Here is a 24,140-nt window from a genome sequence, read left to right on the forward strand (position 1 = left end):
ATTTTTCCACACTTTTCCATACCAGACATGGAGTGTCCTGACACTGCCTTGCTGGAGGAAATTATGGATTTGCACTCTTGCACTTGCCTTTTGCTGGAGTTGGGTGAGAAGCCAAGGAAACCTCTCAGACAGAACTATAATTCTCTTTAATGCTCAGTATCCAAAACAAAGTTATAAAGGAAGGTCTTGCACTTTTGAACTGTGACACGCTGGTCATACTCAGCAAATAACAATACTTTATTGTGACATTGATTCTGTAGCCTCTTGCTGTCAGTGGATTTCTGTACAAACTGAATCCATTCAGGTATTCATGTCCTTGCCAGAGCTATCTTGGTCTGCTAGGAGAGTGGTAAATCTCATCAGATACTACATAGGGATGTCTAACCATTGCAAATTCAGCCTAATTTCTTTTTCTTCCTCATTTTGATGTATGCTAGGGGCCACTGTTCCATTTCCGTATCAATAATTCTCTTCCCTAACCAGCCCAGCTATTCTTCCCTCCCAATGAATTCTGGGTGTAGCTGAAAAGATTTATTTCTCCCTTGCAATCTAACAGTTTTCTCAGTTGTGAACATGACTCCAGGCTGATATGTACTTCCATAACTACATCTCTCATATCTTTTCTTCTGTGATCTTCCTAAATTTATTAATTAAAGGGAATCTCCTCAGAAATATCGTGCAGACTTTTACCTTTTTCTCCTTAAAGAAAAACTCCTCCTCTAATTTTCCCAAGCTTGTGTTATTGAGTGATATGTTTTCCCAGTGTCAGTGTAGACTTCAATCTGGCCATTATGTAGAATTCACTTGCTCTTAGTGACTAAGTGACTCCCTCTTTCTGCTGCCTGTACTTCATTATTTCCTCTTACTCTCTTTGACCTAAGTGGTTCTTCTGACAACTGTAGATTTCTCACATACGTGGATCATTTATATGGCTCTATACATTTAATTTCTTCTTATCTCATTCCAATATATTATTATAGGCAGTTTTATGCCTGCCTATATAACACATTTTTCACTTTTTAGTGGTGGCTTCTGCTATGCGACAAGGCTTTTCTCCTGTGGTTTTTCAGGCCTCCTCGGTTCTCTTTTCAATGCATTTCTCCCCTCAAATGATTCCTTGCCCTTGCTCATTTCTTTCTGGTTGTTCCTCCCTTCTAGTTGATCAATAATTATTTTCAGACAATGATGCTTAACTGTTTACCTTTTTCTATTCTGCAGTGACTTCTCCCTATCATTATCTTCTCCACCTTTCTTGACTAGACAAATTCAAAATCTTGTTCTCCAACTGGCCAGTGTATAACCATACATAGAGACAAAACTATTTCATTCACAATTCTGTAGCTGATATTAAAAATTCGATTTTATTAATTATTTTGCTATGCCATTTGTTGATCAGTCCACTTTTTAGTGCTTCTTCAAAGACTCCGAACAGAACACTTATGTTAGGATCTCCTCAATGTATTTAAAATGGCTTCCCAAGAATAAGGGAGTATTTTCAACTGTCTTTTCTCCAAATGGGAATAGTTTTCTTAAGAATGCATATGTTGTTCAGACACTATGCATCTGACTTATTACCTATACAAAATGTCAAAAAATCATGAGCTAGAGTTCATTGTTCTATAAATTGAACCCCATTTATGTAAAAATTGTATTTAAGAATGCAGCTTTTTAAAAACTTATGTTACATCTAAGCAACCATTTTTAGCTAATAGCCTTTGTACAGTTAAGTCTTACAGGTAAGATATTTATACATTTGTGGGTTGGTAAATAAATCACTTCTAATGAGGCTTTCTAAATAACTCCTCTCCATTTTTCCCTTAGATAAGACAAACATTAGAAACAGGACATTACTGCATTTAGCTACCAAGCAAAGGTTAAGACTGTTTGTTTACTAGTTCATTTCTTCTAAAAAGGGAAATACACTTTAAATGGACCAAATTTTCTTTCACTCAACATTCATAAAATTGTCTACATATTCACTGTTATGTCTGGATGAATTTTTCTGTTGGGCATAGGAAAAAAACATGACAATAACTCACAAAAAATGAGGAAATAGTCTATGTGGCATTTGTGCCCAGTTATTACTCAGTTTAGAACAGCTGAAAGAAATAGGTAAAAGATTTAGATTTAATGTAGGTTAGGACAGATGATTGTTTTAAACTTGTGTTTGTCATTAGTGTGGTTACCAAGAGATTGTGCACATAATTGAAACTGTTTGTTGCTTGATAATTTTGTTAAGTAAGTCAATAAAGAGACCAAAGACTGAGCAAACACAGAGACCTAGTTATCCCTTCTCATCAAAGTCAATCCTTTTATCTGTCACAGTTTCAAGACATGATACTATCAACAGATTTTTTCAGAAATAAATGTTCCAAAATTTCCAATCCAGAGAAAACAAAAGATTTTAGAGTGATATCTGGACAAAGTAAATGATAGAGGGGGCAGGGAATAAATTTGTGATGCATTCTTCTACATACTGATAGGCTCCAAACCATAGTTTTTATGTTTGGGAGTGTAAATTACAGTCACTTATCCTACCCTAGTGGATCTACTCACTGTTTGAGGAGATTAAACTGGGAGAGTCATAATGCTTGTTACTTCTCATCCATGCTCCAAATCCTATGCTTAAGGTGTTTTTGAAACACAGAGAATAGTTAATTCTATTCCTGCCCTCAAATTTAAATGTTTCTTCAAAAGGTAGCAAGTTTGGGAGTCAGTAGATCCTTTTATCCTCTATCCTGTATGGGCAAGGATGGTGATATTGTCTTATTCAAGTCAGCAGAAGATACATGAGAATATGGAAGACATATTTATGGTTTTGGAACCTAGACTGAGCTCTTTATCTCCAGTTCTACATAAAACAAGAGCTTCCAAAACATGTAACAAAACTGGGTACTCCTATTGAATATTTAGATCCTATGTATATTGGTTTAAGACATAAACTAATGACTCTTAAAGTTGTATATAGTTGCTTCATTGATAATCAGTTCTTCAAACCATTGGTCCCCTGTGGCAGGTGGCTTATCTCACTTATTTTCCTACCATAGGCATGCAGTTCATGGAAGGTACAATAGACTCCTGTGCAGTGTTGCTAGAAGAAGTGGCTATGTACTGCTGATGGGAGACGAGGTTAAATGACTTCTTAACACTTACACATAGTATAAATAGCTTAGTTTCTCAAAATTCACTAAAACATTTAAAGAAATTTTATTTTCTTCAGACTTTGAAAATTAGGCATCAGCTAGGACTTGGGAACATACCCTAAAGAACGTGCTTTTGAATCCCACCTGTAAGTGCTAATAGTAGAGGTATTATTGTAATACTGTAAATTTCACCTTACTGTCTTGCATCTTGTTTGCATCTCCATGAATTTTATGAATGGCTTTATTTCAACATTTTTTTCAACTCTTTATTTCAGAAATAGATATAAAATCATTTATGTGCAAAGTTGAGGAAAAACTTACTCTGAGGTCTTCTTTTTTTTCTTTTTTTCTTTTTTTTATGGTAATGGTTATATATGACATTTTTGAAATAAGATAATAAATTTATTGCTGACAATTATTGCAATTAAAAAAAAAAGGAATTGGTTTGCCTATCATATATGACACTGTATCATATATGAAATTCAAATTAAATGACGTTCATTTCCGAAAAGGCCGGTGGCAGGAATACGAGGAATAAAAAAATATTTTTTAAGAGCTTATAGGTTTCACGCAGTAAATCACGAATATCAGTTACACCCATAGGAATGAATTAATGCCTTGACTAGTGTTCTGATCCATTGGACTCATGGACATGGAAGTTGGAGACACAAAATTACTGAATGTTAGAAAAGTCATACATGTTACACTTAGTAAGTCAGTGCTTCTTTACAATTGATTTTAAAATGGAATTGCAACCAGCTGTTTACCAGGTAGTGAAACTGAGGGAATCATGTCCCTCTAGACTTGCTTGGAAAATCTTGAAGCTTCAGTGCAGTGCCAAATAGGCTTGAGATGAAATAGGACCTGGAAGCTGCTCATATTTAAACATTACCTTCAGCTGAGAGTTAGATCAGTTGAAAAAAGAAAAGAGGGAAGAGCATGATCATGGAGGCAAGCAAAAACACAGCCAAGTGTTGCACAGTTGTGCATACTCTACTACTCTTGTACTATCAGGTACTGATACCAGTTAGGAAAGATTTGTTTGTGTTGGATGATTTGACAAAATACATCACAGTGTAAGAAAATGGAGAGAGATCCAGTTAACTCTGGTAAACTGACTTACTTAACACCTCCTAGTTTAAGCTATAGTTATGACCCTTCTCCAACAATCTCTCCTGTGCTCAGAAGGCATAAACTGCAAAGAATAAAAAGTTTTTCCTGGCTCTGTAGAATGGCACTGGCAAAAACCCTGGAGAAAAGAAAAGGAAATTCAGTAGAAGAAGTAAAACATCAGGGGAAAGAACCCAACAAACCCTAGGGCAAGAAAAAAAAAAAAAAGAAAAAGGCATGCAAAAATAGTCCATTTTGAAGAAAAACAGTAGTTTCCATCTCCCACTTGAGAGAAGAGCAGTAGGCCAATAAGGACATACAGATCATACACAGACATGTCATGTTACAGAGTTGGAGTTCCACTTCTACTGCTCTATACGTGTGCTTAGAGGGAAGAGATTAGCAATGAGAGGCAGGAAAGGAAAATATGCCATTATGAACATCATCATTATCATCATGAACAAATTCCCAGAAACACTGGAGGATCATTTCTTGCTAGTCTACACAAAAAGATATTTCAAAAATGGGACAAAAAGTAGAATTTGAAACACCTAAAATTTATCTGCATATTTCCATTGTGTTTAACACTTCTTCAAAGCCTATAATTGCGCTTGGTGAAGACTGAGTAATATTAGAAAGCATCTATGGCAGAGTGGCAGTAGCTACGGCTAGGTGGATTTTTCCAACTTAGTCTATTTAATTTCAGTTTTACACATTTACTTTAAAATTATGTTTACTTGAGTCATGTATAGAATCAAAGGCCCGTCTAGAAAGCTTTGTAATTTCAAGATTATTTCATATTAATTTAATTTAATCAAAGGCTGGACTATGTTGCATGTTTTTGAGTGCCAGAGAAAATAATCCTTTATTACTGTTGTTGTTGTTTCACCAACAAGAGGGTCACAGAGTGCATTACTTCCATAGGTCAAGCTTACTGTGCACCCTGGGGTGCTTTTGTTCTCCCTGCTAAGTGTACTGGCTACCAACTTTCTCATTCCTCTGTATTTTGCAAACTCTTTGCAGCTCCTTCAGTTCCTTACTTCATTCTAGAGTTTCTAGATATATCCGTAACCTTCCTCTTCTCCCAGACTAGGATATGCTCTTCTCTTACCTTCATGCCAGAAGTTTTATCTGTGTATCTCTTCCCCTCACTATCCTTTTCCAGTCACCATTCTGACACCCATTCTCTGTGTCTTGGAAACAATTTATTCAGGAATTTCCATATTTTAAAAAGAGGAAAGTGATGTCAAGCGTTACGCTAAAAAGTCTATAGGCTGCTGCAGAGGAGCTTTTAGGTTCTGGATGTGGTAATCAGAGTTCCATCTATTTCTGATTTTCCCTGGCCGACTGCTAGGAAAAGTAATTGGGTTCGACCCATTGATTCACACAAATTGACCAAATATAGAATTCCAGGCATTGCGTGGTAGAAGTAGACAGAAATGCCATCCATCTGGGTATTGAATCTCCCCTCAATTTGGCAGTTACATTGTTGTTACTTCTTTGTACAGCCTTGCTGCTAACCTGTGGATAGCAATGCAAAGCTGATTTCTGTAGAATAATTTAAATACACAGTTAAACTACAAAGCCTACTTAAAATGAAATCCCTGTTTATTACAACCACAACTGCAAGAACCATTTTTTTTTTTTTTTTTTGAATGGTAAATAGCACCATTAGTGTGAACCCAAAGTTAGCTGAGTAAAATAGTCGTATTATTTGCATTTCTCAAGATATGCTTTTGTTAGTCGGGATAGGTATAATTCTTCTTTGTCTGTTTCTCCATCATTCTCCTTCTACAATGCTATGTCAAAACTGACTGATAGGAAGTCATTTCTGTAAAGGTACTACATATTGCCGCTCAATATTAAAATTACTATTGATATATACAGAATAGCAAAGCCAAACTACAGGTTTTAAAGTGAGATGTGAATATCCATGACTTTTAATATGTGGCCATTATGCATAATAATATACATTTTTGTCATAAACTTGTATACTTAGTATAATACAGATAACAACAATACTTCAGCTCATTAACTGAAACATAAGTATTCAACAGTAAAAGACAATTAAAAATAGATATTGCGTTTATTCTTATAAAGGCTTTTTACCATGTAAAGTTAAAGGCTTCCTTGAAATGCATGCAAACTCTATATGCACACTACATACACACTACATCTGTAGGTGTTGCACATCTGGGCAGTATGTAGATGAAGAGAGCCACCAGATTTAATGTATGTATCTGACTATAGAAAGACATTATAGTTTTTGATTTGCACACTACATATTTGCACATTTCATATGTGCACAGTTTTCAGTACACACAATTATGTTTTTCTATGTCTAAAATATCCTCTCTGAAACCAACTAGCTGGAAGACCAGCTGGAGATCTTTTTGAAATATACTCCATAATCTTGAAGGGAGGGTATTTTTATTTTTCTGGCCAGCAGTAAATTTTCTACCTCAGTAGCATGGCTTATGGTACAGTATTAAAGATCCAAGCTTTCACAGCAGGTCGTATTGGCGATGTAAGCTTACACTGATTAAGCTTCTAGGAAGAAACAGTCAAATATAAACACACAAAACAACAACACAAATTCTCAATTGAACTTAGCTAAATCAATGAAATGTGAATTGTGAATTTATCTCACTTTAATATACATTATACAACTAAAACCAATTTAATAAACGGTCAAATCCATGGCCCATAGATTAATCCATATTGATATTTCCAGTGCAGCATTATTTCTACTTTCCAGCGCAAGATATCCAATACTTCTGCTCTGTCAGTTGACAGTCACATTCGATTCTTTTAATAAAATCCTGTATTGCATTACTACTAGACCGAACAAGAAGTGAATTTCCACATGGGAAATTTTGGAAGAAAAGTAGATGAAGGTCTTACTATTATTATAACTAAAGGCAATAATATATACTCTCTTTTTGACATATCAAGTCTATTGATACATGATACAGAAATAAATGCAAAAATTGCCACTAATAACTGCAGGACCACACTTGGAAGATGAAGAGAAACCAGTCTGTGGCCTGGACCCTACCTCACTTGCCGAGACTGCAAGTTCTCCTCTAGTGGCTGTTTGGAGCATACAGGCTTTACAGGTTATCGCTACTCCTTTTGTAAACACGGTGAGGTGGCAACATCTTGCTGCTATTCATTACCTATAAATAATTAATATCTGAAAATGATGAAGAACATTATAACAGTGTTGGGTTCCATCCGCTCCCTAGGCACGCACACCACAATGTTCTGTTAGTGCAGAACACTGTGCAACACAAAACTGGAGCCATACTGCAAAATCCAGCTCTTTGACTTACTTTCTCTCATGCCTTTGGGAAATGGTTAAGATTCTTTCAAGGTGGTGGCTTTTCCTCACAAAAATAAAGTCAATATTGCAAAACTGAAATATTACTTGTAACTCCTCCACTTGGCAAATGAGTTTCCAATGAAATGCACGAAGAGTTTCCTGGCAGCCCACAGGGCATTTCACTTTGCCATCTGCTGGTGGTCCCCAGCTTCCAGATTCCTCTGGTTTAGCTTACTGTTTCTGTGAAACTTTTCCAAAACTGGGAACAACTGGAAGGCACAATTAGACAGCACTCCCATATGGACTTAGCCCAGTGTCTTGCACCTTGACATCTGGGAAGATCCAACCATGTATGAGCATCGAGGTCGAAGTGGTAAGAGCTGGGCAGTCCTTACCTTCAAGGCTCAGCTATCTTAGCTTCCTAGAAGGTCTGGCTCAGACTGTGACTTTAAGAGTCTCCAATTTCTCTGCTCTAGAGCCAAGAGGAGGCAGAGGCTGGATGATTCAACTTCCCATTTTCACTGTGGAGAACCTAGAAGCATGGCAAGCCATAAAAAGCCAGAAGTCTCAGAGCTTGGGTTCTTGTTCAGTTTCACATAGGATTTTCCATATTCTCTTAAATGGAAATAAAAATATTCTACTTTGGTTTTGAACAGAAATTCCAGGTTTCTGCTGAAACTGAGATAAAATGAAAAATTTATAAAAAATAAAAAAGTCTGCAGTGAAAAACAGATTTTATCACAGATCTTTGGAGTCACATGGCCTGGACCTAAGAGCAGCATTTTTCTTTTTTTTGTTTTTTTTTTTCTTCACACACTCACCTGCATTCTCCTCAGTGACAAGGATGTGCTGAAATATGCTATAATCACTGCTTTCCACTGTCTAACAGAGCACATGCACATGAACTTCTCTCATAGCAGTTCCTGAGAATCACACAATCACTCTGTATTAGAATACTGACAAAATAAAGCTCATTTGCCGTGAAAAAGTAAATCTGAGAAAAAATCCAGTTTATTATATACACAAAATAAATTACCAAAGGGAGACAAATATTTTTGTTTGTTTTCTAATCTCATTAAGGTATATTTATTTTAAAGGTTACTTACAATTTCATAGTGGGAATGTGGTTTTGAAATTGTTTTACTTTTCCACACTGTATGCCAGTACAGTTGCTTTTTTACCTTTTTCGCAGCTTATGGAGGATATGAAAAAGGAAAATATAGATAATAAAAAAAAAGACTACAAATCAATCTCCAAAAAAAAAAAAAAATACTGTATTACCGTAATTTTATATAAATGGTACCTGGTCAGAAAACAACCCATTATCATTAAAAGTGAGATCTAGCTTTACCTTTTCACACCAAAATAGAATGTCAACCCTTGAACAATCCCATTGAAATAATTGTATATTCTTAAAGTTCAAAGTGAGAGCCTGATACCACTGAAGTAAAACACAAAGATTCCTCTAACTTCAGATGAATCAGATTTAGTTCCTGGTCTGCTTTGGCTGTTAGTTTGTCTTGGTGTCTACCTAGCTGCATAAGAAAGTAAAATACCAACATGGAAACAGATTATGTACCAGATTTTTATCTATGTGCTCACGTTTATTGACCTTCAGATGTTTGATATCTCTTTGTAGTGCAATTTCCATAGAGCTCTAAGATTCAGCTCACCCTTGCTTACGTTTACCTTGTTAGCAGCTGTGGTATCGTTTAATGTTAGGGTCAGCATTGCAAGAGAGAAACTGATTAGGGACACATGTGTTTTGGAAAGAAATTGATGAACTAATTCTGTGGAAGGGAATGCTCCTCTTCAGGAACTGTTTACTGTTCTCTTTTATGAAGGGGGACGTTTTATTGCAGTGGAAATGATGGATTAGCTTTGTTTGCGGAAACTTCTGAACTTCCATTGTTCAAGGGTCCGCGGAGCAGGACACACTTGTGGGCAAGTGCAGGCAATTGGCTGGGAGCCAAAGGAAAGTTTTGCTGGAGGTCTCACTTGGAAACGATGACTCCAGGAAGTGAAAGTTCGACTTCATTCAAGTTGTGATGAGCGTTCATTCAAGCTCATTTGCAAGCTGTGGCTATACAAGTGAGTTTAATCATTGATATCTTCCAAACCAAGTTTCAACAATTCTCAAACTGCTGGTACAGCCCTTTACATGGTGGCAAAAAGGTATTATGAAGTAGGAGGGAAGAGAATAAACTTTGTTGATGCAGTATAAGGTTAAGCATGATCCAGTAGAATGCAGCGCTTAACTCATCATTCTCTATTCTGTTTTACTCCTGTGAGACAAGAAAAAAACAGCCTGGCAACTCTTCTAGATTATAAACTCTTTAGGGGAGGGAATATGTCTCTTTGTGTGTATGTTGAAGTGCTGCCAACACCTTGGGGTTCTTTATAAATGGTAGTAATAATAATCATTTATTGCTGTGCAGTGCAGTCTGGCCTCCCATTTACATTCAGTATGATCAGTTGTGCTGTGTCGCTGTCCTGTTCATCACTTCTCACCTTGCACTTACATGCAACTTCTATTATGGTTATTTTTAGAATACATAAGGCCCTCAAATAACATGATTACAAGTGTGGAACAACAGCTTAGGAAATAGATAGGAGGATAGTTCACAGAAAGAGGCAACATACTGCACCTAAGCTGTACAAGATCAAACCTGACATTGTAAAATCAAAGAGAGAAGGTTTAGTATTAAAATAATGTGATGAGATTATAATGAGTACTGCTTTTTTTTTTTTTTTCAGTCACGTTCCATCATTTAATGAGTTTCTGGATTTCTTTTAAAAATTCTATATGCGTGCATGCACATGTGTTGCTATATAGGTAAAATATAAGTGCATAAATGTACACATGCATGGGAACTCACAGTTGGGGGGGGGGTGTGTTTATGTGCGTGTCAAATACAGCACACAGAAAATAGTGTGCTGCAGGAAATGAAATGGACCAATTGTAAGGTCCATCTTCCATTCCCGGAGGGAAGTAAAAGGACCATAAGTTTCCCTTTCATGGAATCTGAGCGATCTTTATAGAAAGCTTCATTTTCTGTCAGCTTCAGGAATGGGACATATTTACATACATTCAGACAGTTTGTGATGCCTGGAGGCAATGAGTAGCGAGGAAGGGTGCAGCATGGAATGCTCTTCCAGCTCTGGCTGACAGAGGGTACTGAGTGTTTTGTTCTAGTTGTCAGACGTTAGAGCACCCCTGTGATTTCTCCAGCTTTGTGCTGAAGGCTGGCTTGGGTTCTTATCTCCGGGATGGTGCTGAACTGGGAGAGGCATAAAAGAATCTTTATCTCCCCTCTTTACTTCAGTGCAGCAGAGGAATGAACCCAATATAATATGACCACTTCAGGTAAAGTTTATGGCCCTCAGGATATTGGCATTTTATGATATCTAATATGATGAAGAAATTTTGCATCAGACAAAACTATTCCCCCTTGGTTTTGCTGTTGCATTAAATACTGTAAATTGGTCTGTCACAAATGCTATAACAATCTTTTGTTAGAGTTATACAATGACATATATTTTTCATATAACTACAACAAATTTTAAAATTACCGCGGCCAATCCCCTCCTATCACAGGTGCTATCTAATATGATCCTTCTATGAAACCGCTTGCTTCTCCTAAACCTCTTAGATTAGCTCTATTCACTTTTCCTGCTGGAACACCTTCCAGATCCTTATGGCTCACATGACTGGAAACTTAATCCTAGTCTCCAGTCAATTTTACTTAATGGTCAATATAGTATCATTTATTTTTAGTGTTATCATTTAAATTTGAGATTCATTTTGGTGGTCCTTCACTTGGCTTGCCTTTTTGTGATCATATTAAGTAAAGGCATGCACATACACCTCACCTACATGCAACAGGACTCTGCATAAAACACTGGCTGGATTCACTGAAGATCGTAAATTTATTTCTAGAGTTCTTATTGATGTTACATTTCTTTACATCTATCAGAGTAAAAAAATGTAGTTAAACATCAGTCTAAATAAAGAAATGTAGAAGTGCCTGTAGATTTTTAATTGATTTTGAATCATTAATGTTTGATATTTAAATTGATCTAGTGTAGAAAAACGGGACTATGGATTGTCTTGGTTGAAATTAAAAGCAGTTTAGATACAATGCTGAAATAAACAAAGTTTCTAATTTCACCCCCAAAAATGACACAGTATCATAAAAACACCATTTAAAAACATTTGATTAGTGACTGCTAAACTGCAACAAAACCAGTAATTTTTACTTCTTGAGTCAATGTTATTTTCATCCAGAACTATTTTTAAGGTTAATTTTGCTTCAAGAGGGATTGGTACAGGCCCTAAATAGTTTTCCTACGAGATGTGTATGACAAGGTAACATCTGGATGATATGTAACTGTTTAAGAAAATAATTAATTTTAAGTAATATAACTCAGCCTGAACAGGATGAAGGTCCATCCTTCTAAATAATTTTTATTTATAATAATGATTTTGGAGAAGATGTCGTTATTAAGAGCAGGGAACATGGCATAGGGTATAAATATTCCAGCTCCATTGCTTAGAAGCCCATAGTCAGTAAAGAGGCGTCTGGGGACATTAGTTGACAAGGTCAAGTGCTTGGATTTAATCAAATTCATTTTGTAGCTGAAGATTTAGTCATGGTTATAAGGCAGAGAAGTCATCTCAAGTGAGGAAACCTAACAAGAAAACAATACATCATCTGCATAAAGTGAAATATATTGCTCTCAGCCATTTAGCTTCGTGTCAGAATTAAGGAAGGTTTTGGAAGTACTATTCTAGCATGAGCTATTTAAATAGCGGTAAGTGATAATGTAAAGCAGTCGTGCTTTGTTTCAGTGATACTGTGAATCCCTGGTAACAGTTTAACGTTATTGCTACTGGGATACACTGATGTCATGAACCGATTCAGGATGAAGATCTGTATTTGATTACCAGTTTGAAAGTTTGTATATTTTTAACATAAGGAAATGATTTTCAACACCTACTGCCATCACTGAAATTTAAGGGAGATACAGCATTAGTTTCACAGAGAACTGGGCTCTCTGACCTTCTTATGCAGTTTGAAAATGGAAGACGCTGCAGGAGATCAGCTGGAGAAACAGAAACAAAAAAGTCTTGTAGACCACTGCTTAGTACCTCAATTTAAGATTCAGATCATATAAAATGTTTGAAGTGTAGAACTGTGTATAAGCTAGCATATTTTGGAACAGATGGTATGCAACTGTGATGATTTCAAGATCTACAATGCTCTTAGAAAATGGGGATATGTTCTGAACAGGCAATCACTGATTAATAATTGTTCCCCTCCAAAAAAGGAGATACTGGAAATGGACTTGCTGTGTGTCATAAAGGACTTCCCTGGTGGGTTTTGTTTTTTTCACTAGGTTCATTAACTATATGAATAACTGTGTATTTTAAGATTGACTTGTTATAAATGCCTTGTTCTGAAATTTAAAAGCTGCAACTAGTTGAACTTAATTCCAACTTATTTTTTCATATTCAACTCAAGTTTCTATTTTCCATATGTAGGTATTTTAACAAAATTTATATACAACCCAAAATGAAATACTATTGCCACTATTTTTTTCCTATCTAGCTTTTAAAGTTATAAATGCATGTGCTTCACCATTTTTTGAAACTTCCATTGTATATAATCTTAGCACGGCAGGTATTTCATTGATCAGCAGTCTAAACTTTCCTTTCCAGAAGTCTATGCCACTACTCCTTCTTGTATATTATCTTTCACTGAATAATTTTCCTCAGGTTTATCTCCTAATATCTTAGTCATAGTACAACACCCTTGGTTCTTCTCAGCTTTATTGATAAGACATTCCTCAGGTTACCTGACTTTCTTTTATGTACTGGATTTTCTTTATTTTCATAATGCAGTGCACAGGACCAAGGTTAACATTCTAGGACAAGGAGTTTAACTGAGTTTAACAGACAGAGTAAGAGAGATACATTAACAAATCCTGATGAGAATAGGAAAGGTAGATGAGAACCATATAACTAAGAGAATAGGAATCAAAAGTAATCTACGAGGCGACTAATATGTAACAAAATAAAGCATAGCCATCAACACACTTATTTTTCTGATCAAAGCTTTGGTTACCTGAGGTAAAAATTGATGATTCTTCATGTAGGTCCTATATCTCGCATCCAGAGGCCTTTTTCCCAAACTCCAGGAGCATGGTGGACCATCATAGAAGGCCACCAGGTTGGTCAGGCAGGACTTGTCCTTGGTTAAGCCATCCTGGTTGTCTGGAATCACCTCCCTGTCCTCCATAGGCTTTAGCATAGCTTCTAGGAGGATCTGTTCCGTGGTCCTCCAGGTCCTCTTTCTACACTTTTTTTTTTAAGTGTGAACTGAGAATGTATTAAAGAATTAATTCAGAATCTGATACTACACTTTTTTCAGTTATCTGTCTGTGATAATCTTGTAAAATCCACATCCACTTCTATTTTTAGGCATTGTTTGAAAACGTAGTGAGTGTGCATGTAGTATTTAGATTTGTACCTACTCAGAATTGTTGATCAGTCTCTAATCTGGAAGAAATTTTTCCTTTTGCACCAATTAAAGTTATTAGAAAAAAAATTTTACATCTTGGGAGATTTTATTATTAATTATTTCAGTAGTGAGTTTACCTGAATTTATCAATAACTCAAACAATATTTTTCACTTTACAGGACAAGGTAGGAGGTTAAGAACCTTTTAGAATAATAATTATCTAATTATCCTGAGAAGCAGAAAAGACAGCCTATAAATGAGACATCCAAGCAGCATAAACATAAGTAGTACAGAATACATCACGGAGTAATACAGGAGTGTAACAACAAGAATAATTAATGACAAGGAAATCTAGAAAAAAATTTTGATTTATTCACTGCCTTGACAGAGGTCAATTTTCCATTCTGTCATCCTAAAATTCTCTAGTCCAGAAACAATATGGAATCTCATATAGTTCATATGCAGGCTGCAGTGATGGATTAAGGAACAGATGCTATTTGGGAGCAAAGTGGTGAGAAGGCAAAGGAAATAGTACTCTTAATGATGTAACAAAATAATAATGAGACATGTGACACTAAATTAATGCAAAAATTCATTAATAATTCCAGCATGTAATTCAAGCAATCAATGACTCAGGGAGCAACACTTTCACATACAAAATTTTGCCTTTTTTATTTGCACCAGTCCTACAGAGTAAGTGAAAGAGAATTTAAAAGAAGTGCAAAAGCTCATTGAATAAATATGTTCATCTGTGCCTATTCGAGTCATGAAATCTACCATGTCATGGCCAGAGAGTGGCCATGGAAACAACCTCCAGGGAAAGGATCACAAAAATCTCTCTTGGATGTTGTTGGTCAACGTTCAAAAAACACGAAAATACAAGTAGGAAAATAGGATCCATAAATTAGATTGTTTGGTGTTTGTTATAGAGCTATTTCCACATAAAGGGCAGTTACTTTGAGTGAAACAAGCTTAAACATTGACTATGTTCACATTTTTCACATTATCATGTGAAAAATAAAGTCTCTGGAGCCACCATTGGAATTCTCACTGTTGTGCTGTTGCTCCAGTTAGGTTAACATCTAATGAAATAATTTGTGCCACGTGGAAGCAAAAAAGTCATCCACATTTTTTAAAAGAACATTTGTTGTAAATGAAGTTATTCTCCAGAAGACTTGTACCAATAATATACCTCTTTTTCACCAGTGGCAGCTAAGTTAGTGTTCCAGATTCAGTAGAAAATAGACAAATTTGTAGAAATATCATGTTCAGATAATCTTTAGATGTGAGGCATCCAGCTGGTGTACCCATGCAATAATATCTAATAAACAAGAAATTTAAAAGAATGAACATAGTACACTATGTTTTTGTTACAAATAGTAAGTAATTGAAGTTAGCGGAATTCAGTGAGAGTAAATGTGGTCCGCTGTGTTTCATTAGTGGGACAGTACCAGAAACACAGCCGATGGGTTTAGATAACAGTTTTCATAGAATTAAAACTAAATCAATTATAGTGAGAGCCAAATATTGCACTTCAGGATTTAAAGAGCCTCTCATATTGGAGGTATGGACCAGAGCAAACATAGAGCGGTGGCCTACTTTGGGGTTTGTCAGTAGTCCCCTGAAACAGGTAACAGTGGTCTGGGACCAACTGATGAATGTCTCCCGTCACATGCTGTCCAAGGGGCACGTTGTGCTCCTGGCAAAACCGCCCTAGAGCTGCAGCTTCTTCCTGTCATGTCATGAGGCCTCAGCCCATGGCTCTGCTTGGTCTCACCTAAACACAGCTCTGCTCACTCCCCACTGCTCTTTGCCACGGGCTTTTGCACTACATAGACTTCTGGTCTGATCCCTGTACAACAACTTTAATATTCTCACAATCATGACTAAAATAGGGTCAATGTATCTAATTTTCCAAGGTCAATAACACAATATTTAGGTGGAATCAGTGTAAGTCATAGTCAGGTACCTAATATTTGGGTATCTATTTCGAGAGGGGATTAATTTACATATATGCACGTCTGCTCACTCTGCTGTATAAATAACCTAGAACACTAGTTAGATTTTTAGGTAAGTGAATATGAAGCAAATCCTATCCATAAGAAAGGCATTTTGATATGTAACATAAAGAGTTCTTAATAATGGCTATTAAATAATCAGCAATTCATATGAATGCAGCAGCATTTATCTTTTTTTGGACCAATAGACATAAAGCAAAATTCAGGGAGTTCACTTTACTCCATTGCTTACACCAGTGTGTGCAAAATAATTTGGTTTTATGACTGGAGAACACTACAAAAATGCTCTCCACTCAGTTGTACTGATGAAAATGATTTTATGAAATTGAGGACGACTGTTCCTTGGGTGCCTGGTGGGAAATGGCTAGGGAGTGGTTCTTCTTCAGCATTTTTATTTGGAGAGCTTCCACCTAAATCCTTTGAAAATCAGTGAGACTGGGAAAAAATCAAGAACTGTGATTTCCTCCTTTTTAAGCTATTTTAATTCCTAACTATCAGTATCGTCAAAGGATTGTCTCTAGAGCAACATTTTTGGAAGCAGCTTGATTCAAAATTTAAATTTCATTTTCAAGAGGGATTAAAGAGGAAGACTGAAAAGGATTCTAAGTTATTGAGATACTTCAGAGAACTGTAACCATAGTTTGACCTTTTAGAAGCCTTATGTGATTAATTTTTTTGGATGTTACTTGAGGATTTAAGGAGAGAAAAGTTTGAATTAAAATTTGTTGTGAGCAGATATAATATGAAGGAAATAAACACTATGTGTACTTCTAATGTCAGCAAAATCAATGATGTATTTAAGTCAGCCAATTTTGAGAATAATTTAGCTTTACTGTCGTTTAAGGTGGACTATTTAAAATCTTTTTGAATTTTCTCAGAAGAATATGGGGTTAAAAATTACTGAGTGACTCTGAGCTATATTTTCCCTTTGTTCTTCAGTCCATTGGACTATGATATCTTCCACTTATTTTACTAAGTCTGCTGTGCAAAATAAGCATCTGGTTCTGAAGGTAGAAAACCTTAGGGGGTCCCACTTTGGAAGGCTGTTTGCATGATAAGATTTCCTTTCTAATGCAGTTGATTATATTTACAAGATTATGGTATAAACTGAAGAATTGTATAAATTATGAAGACCCCCTTAATAAACCAAAACATATCCACGCTACTGTGAGGAACCTAAAATCTCAAAAAGAGATGCTCTGCTGGCATAGACTTTGAGGCTTTAATAGTAGATTTTATTATTTATTCCTAATGATGATGATGATGATGATGAAGATAATGATCCATAGTTTTATATATTCCTTAAATTGGTAAACAGTACCAATTCTGCTACATAGAGAGGGCAGGTTATCCCTGAGTGGTAACAGCTGGGGAGAGCATCATTTACACAATATAAGGAAGAGATAGGCCACAAGTACAGATTACACCATAGAGTCTAGGAGCTGTCATCATGAATTTATGTAAGAACATCCATTAGATAGATAGATAGCAGAAGAAAATCTGGGTTTCAAAAGCTGATGAATGTGATTATAAAGCCATAATGGAAAACTAGTAGATCCGCTATGGGTACCACAGGGGGTCATCACATATGTTTCCACGTTCCTAATATTTTTAAACTCTTGATCATGCTTCTATGCATGTTGTTGAGCTGTTAGTGTGTATGCAAGCTCCTTCACTGACACTGAGCAAACTGAGATGCCCATAATATCTAATTTGCTATGTGCAATGATACAGACACTGTTAATTGCTCCCAAAAGGGGTACTACATAGCAGTTACGGTGTATGGGAGACCAAGAAGAAAAGAAAATGTTATTTTAGTTCAAGCTCTGTAGCTAAAGTTGCACTTTATACTCAAGTCACTACTTTATGAGTGTTGCACTCCAAAGTCATAAACAGTAATTTGACAATATTAATGTTATCTTTTCAGTGTTGTGCTATGTCTACATGAAATACTGCTGTTGGCTTATTTAATAAGAAATAAAGATAGAAATAAAGATTTTTAAAGCACTACATCTCTTTTTTTCCCCTTTCCCTTCTGTTTCTGCTATTCTACTATTCCTTGCCTTTTTCTTCCTTTTTCTTGTATTTTCTCCTCTCCTCCCTCTCTGTGCTTGGAAGCTCAAAGAAAATTCATACTACATTATTGTTTGCATTTCTGGGAAAGGTGCCTCTCTCAGAAGCCCAGACTGTAGAGTGTTAAGACCGTGCTAAGGGTAGCATGCTCCTGGGGAGGGTAAGGTCATGGAATGCAGAGAAATCCTCTGACTTGTAACAAAACTGGCCTCTGAAGTCCATGCACATGCCAAAACAGTAAGTTACTGCTGCTTTGGGCTGCACAGTCTTGCTATTGGCAGAAATGTGCAGTGTGGTGTGGGATTATATACATGTTTTGGTAGATTTCTAAGTTTTCAGTGGCCATCTGTAAGCAGTGGGGGCGAATGGGCTGCATTTCAGACAACCGAGGCTTCCAGAAATATTTCCTCACAGGACACTGTTCCTTCAACCCCACGCTCCAGATGCTGCCATATGTGCGATGCAGTATCTCGTTTTGGACATGCATCCGTGTTTTTAGCTTTCTTCAATCAAAAAGCTTTCTCTAGCTATGCCACAGGTACTGAATTTTCTTTTCCAGCTGAAAGCATGCCATACTACATGGTAGCTTGTGCAAGCCATTTTTGCAGTAGAATTTTGCCGATCTTGAGATTTTTTTTTTTCTATAAAGGAGAACATGGATGTCAAAATTCAGAGCTGTTTTGTATGTATAATTTTTCAGAAGTAAATGCAAATTTTTTTTCCAGGGTATTACTGCAATCCTGTGCAGTGAAAAAGAGTATTTTACATTATTATGAAGAGAATTACGATGGCGATTCTGTGATTCTGATTTAAAGTTGCCCAAAAAGTCTAAGCAGTCTGGTAGACTAACTGTTCATCCATAAGATTACCTGAGCAATATCAGAGAGCATCCAGCCAGGAAATGAAGAATAATCTTTGCCACTACTTCTGGATAACAAATAAGATATAAATTTTAATGTGAGATGAAAAGTATCTTGCATAACTGAACTATTGAAAGAGAGCAGTGAATTCTGCTCTAAATAAATACATGAAAAGAGACAGGAAACTGACAGCAAGAAAATACTAAGCTTTGCACCAACCAGAAATGAACACAAATCCAGAGAGTACCCTTTTTAGGAAAAGTCTGCTTAGGAATCCAGAAAGTTTCTGAGGTCACCATTTATTTCTATGCCATTCTTCCTTCTCCATATGGAGTGGACATGGGTTTTGGCCTCTAAACACTGGCAGATTTCCCAGAATGGATGCAAAGGTCTGGACTATCAACGTGAAGTCTGACTCAGCACCGATTCCAGCACTCTGTGTGTCTGGCTTCCTACATTGCTGCATCCATTGAAATCCTGCGGCCAGGAACTTCACTGTAGGGTCGTGATCACTCCTAGGGAGTAAAACATTCACAAAAAATGTAGTAGTAATTCAGTTCTAACTTGTTTACAGGACTGGTTGAAAGGGCAATACATAACCACTGGTCTCACCCATTCTCTATGGATATTCTCAGGTCTTCTGTTGGTTCCTGCGCATGTGAGGAATCCGCCTTGCAGTATTTTTCCTTTGTCTCATCTAGAAACACATCGGTAGAACTTTTCCTTCTTTATTTCAAAAGTCAGAGGAAGCTTTACTTCTAAATTCAATCGTCTTACAGTTGTGCAGTGATATATTGAAGTCTGTTTTCTGGCATGACCACACAGAAAATCTCCCAATTATGAAATTAGAATAAACTGTAGATTTTTCAAACAGCTGGGAAAGGTGCAAGTTGTCCCATAGTCATGTTACAGGGACATCAATTCTGAGCCTTAATAATTTCAAAGTCAGACTAATTCACTATTTCACTATTGACCAAAGAAAGACAAGGAATAAAGTTACAAAAAAATCTATGCTGTATATTCTTTCTAACACTGTGAGTGGAGAATACTTGCGAAAATACCGCCTTTTCCTTCTCTTTCATTCAGAGCTAGTGAACCTTTGCCCATGACTAAGATCATGGAAGAATCCAAGTTCTTACAAAGGAAATTGAAACCTAAGAGCCCAACAGAACCTATGCAATTATATTTTTAACATTACATACTCTTATTGGATGTTTTAAATGGTCAGAACTTGATTGTGTATATCCCAGAAGTCAAGCATATTTTCTTCCAAATTCAATTGCTGCCTAAACTTTGAGATATTTTCATCATATCAGTATCTTTGCATAAAACAGCCATAACCAAATTTATGTGAGAATTCTGAAGTGTACAGCCTTTTTCACACACACAAAAAAGAAAAGATACAAACCCCATACTTACTGGTCAAGAGGTTAATTCTGCTGCCAAGAGAATATTTCAATATTTTACTATTTCCTCTTCTCAATGAGGGAATTGAAAGGTTGTTTTAAAAATCACTGTGTTCTCTGAAGAAGGACATTGTTTTTAAAAGTATGCATGTTATCTACGTGGAAGATAGTTGCTAACACTTGAAAATCATGGAAATCTGAGCTGCAATTTTCCTAGTTTCTTTGCCTAAGTACAGGCATTTCAAAAATTTAAGTTTTGAACTGTGATAACCATTCAGATAGAGGGTTTATGTAAATCTTCGCAGAATCTTAGTAAAGTATAGGCAATTGGAAGTGACAAAGTTCGAGATGATTAAGAAGGGAGCCTCTGCAGAGGTTATTTTCTTCTTCTTGAGATACTGTAATTAACTAAGAGCATATGTCTTCTGAAATGGGCCTACACCACCACTGCTCACATCCAATTATTATTTTGGTTGAAGAGTACTACATTTTAAACTATTCTTACTTCCTTGTTTCTAATTGTCTGTCTACACCCTCAGCTTTTGGACAGAGAGCCACCATTCCCTCATTACAAAAACTGGAGATGTTCTTTCCCCTGCCCCCATGCTCAGACACTGTAGTTGCCCCCCGGCGTGTGGGGGGGTTACCATCCCCCTGGCCAAGATGGCAAAGCACTCTGTGAGCCCTGCCTGGTTGCTACAGGCAATAGCCAACAGGTGAACCTAAGGAGCCAATGTGTGGCACAGACACTGCAACCTCGCTGTGGAGATCATTATAGCTAGTTTAAAAAATTATGCAGTTGAGAGGGGGGAGAGGTAATTTGTAAGATATGAAAAATCTACTTTGCACAACTCTTTCTGCAGGTTAACAGAAAATGCTGGGACTATTCTCAAGCCCTGAGGGAAAGCTACACCTCTTGGCTTGTGTCCACACAGCTCAAGCCCCTGTCCCACAAGAGCCTTGCTGGTACTGTGTACTGGGAACTGCTCCGGTGAGGAGCAGCAGAGATCGGCTCAAGGATTGCACAGCATCAAGGATCTCCTGCAGCTCGGGCTGTGCCCAGCCTCAGCTGCCAGGCATGGCCTGACAGAGCTTTTTGTTCCATCTGGGATATACTACATGCTACTCCATTCTGCTGAAGAAAATGGGTAATTTTCATGCAGTACTAAACTGTACTAAATGAAAGCTTACTGCAAATTAAGGAGAGTCGTTCATTAATTTAGACCATTAATTAAATTTTAAAACAGCAGGCAAATGTACGTTTCTTTTTGGAATTTCATAAACAACTTTTTAACCCTTAGGTAAACAAGTTTAAATAAACTGAAAAACACTGAAATGACTACGTGGAATAATCCTTTAAGTGATCAAACATATATCTCTGAATAGTCAAAGAAACAATGTATCTTTATATGTCCTCTTTTGAGCTGACAGAGTAGAATATGGCCTTAATGCCTCAGAATAGACAAAATATGTAACTTAAGTTACATTGCTGCTTAAATATTTACGAAAGCAAGAGTCAGCATAACAATCATGCTCTTATGTAATTTACCCTAAACAGTATGTAAGAATAAACACTTACTTGTCATACAGACCCTAGCACTGCTTCATTTTGCATTGCTGTTTATCACTTATTTATCACTGTTTTATACCACATAAAATATATTAATTTTTAAGTTGCAGTTTGTATATTGTCTAAACGTTGGAAACAGGTTACTCAACTCCATTCTTTTACATTTAAATAGCAGTAGGTTTAAAGGTTGTATCTGTCAAATTACCTGGTTAAAAATGCTGTGTGGGAGGCAGGCAACAAAATAGAAACAGAAAAGAACGGTCAAACTATATGAAGGAAAAGACATTGCTGATTCTGATTGGGGAACTGGATTGCGATTTAAGAAAATGGTGAAAATGGGTAGAGGTCAAATACTAACTTTAATTTGAAAGACGAGTATCCATTCAAGCCCCCGTTTGAGCCTAATTCTGCAACAAAGCGGTAGCAGAAATTTCATTTGGTGGACTCTTACAGTGTTCATCTATTGCCATAGAACATCTTCTTGAAAACCCTATCACTATTACATTGGTACTTAAACATGAGCCCACACCTCAAGGAAAGAAATTGAAATATCATTTTGTCATACCACAATCACTTCAGCTAAATGGAAAACACCTATGATTTACTCAGATTCTTTAAAGTATCTGAACAACAAATGTTTAATGCAGTTCACAGTTTCCATCATGTTCTCTACTTAAAAAAAAAAAAAAAAAAAAAGTGGTTTTGGAAATTCACAACATTTACGAACATTATTTTCTAACATAATATGATGGAAGATTTTAGGGTATTGCTGTATTAGGATTTCTGCTGCTTATGTGAAGACTTCGGCAAACAAATAATCACTGGAAGTTTTGAAAGGTCAAGCTGAAAACTATTTCTGTTAAGAGCTGGACCACAGAGGTAAGAGTTAAAGAAATGCTTAAGAGTTTACCTGAACATAAATCATTTAATTCCTGCTAGCGAAGCTGCAAGAACACTTAATGTTGTAGTACACTCATGTGTCAGATCTGAAATTTCTGGAAGCACAGTAATAAAGACGTTTCAGTATCAAGTGTCCTTACTTGGCATCAGTGAAATCAGACGGATTTTTTTTTGTTTCTGTTGTTGGGGTTGTTTTTTCAAGCCCTTTGCAAAGTTGTTTGACAACACTGGGACCCCAGTGCTGTGCCTGCCACGCCAAGCAATACAATGAGGTATAGAAAGCATGGGCTGCTCCTAATGGGCCATTAACAACTGTATAGGTAAACTAGACGATGTAGGTCATTAAAACAGAATGTTCAAGAGGAAATGCTGTCCTAAAGACACAGGCTACAAACATGAGGATTAGCAGTGGTTGAGCTTTGTCAGAACACTGACTGGGTGTGGGGAACAGAAGCATCAGATGCTGGTTCCTTTTGTGCAAGAAACAAAATTTCTCTATTCTCACTACTTAGAAGGGGAAAACTGACTAAAACCTAGGTACTTTGTTGGCTTATCTTCCCCTCTCATCTCAAAGCCATAAAGAGATCAACCAGGCGGGCAAACAGCGGTGGCCACATGGCCAGTGTCCCCCGGCACCCACCAGCTGGGGCCGGCGGTTGGACAAAGCACCTGTCCCTCGGTGGGGAAGCCCAGCCCGACCCCCGGAGCGCACCGGGGCGGCTCCGACACCCCCCCCCGTCCCGTCCCGCCGCCGTTATGCCGCAGCGCTCCCACCCCGGCCACACGCGTGAGGTGGAGCCGGGGTCCCACCGCCCGGTGGTGGCGGAACCGGCTGCGGAGAGCTCTGCCCTCGCCGCCCGGCCTCGGTGGGATCTCCCGGGCCCGGGAGCGAGCGCTCGCTCCTCCCGCGGCGGCGGCGGGGCCGGGACGGTGTCCCGGTGCGGGGCGGCAGAGGAGCGGTGCCGGCTGCCTGACTGCCGCCGAGTTTCTTCGCCCGTTCCCCCGCCGCTGCCTCTCCCGGGAAAGTTGCCGCTGTCTCCGCCGCCCGGGCAGAGCCGGGACAATTGAAGGCTCCCGCCTCAGCGCCCCGTGCCCCGCAGGCAGGAGGCGATTTGCATGAGGACTGCTCTCTGGTAGCAGCCACTGCCCGTCAAGCCTGACGGACAAACGCCCCCCTCTTTCCGCCCCCCCCCCTCCCCGGGTCCCGGAAA

Source organism: Calidris pugnax, unplaced genomic scaffold, assembly GCF_001431845.1.
Source record: "Calidris pugnax isolate Ruff unplaced genomic scaffold, ASM143184v1 scaffold41, whole genome shotgun sequence".
Classification (NCBI taxonomy): domain Eukaryota; kingdom Metazoa; phylum Chordata; class Aves; order Charadriiformes; family Scolopacidae; genus Calidris; species Calidris pugnax.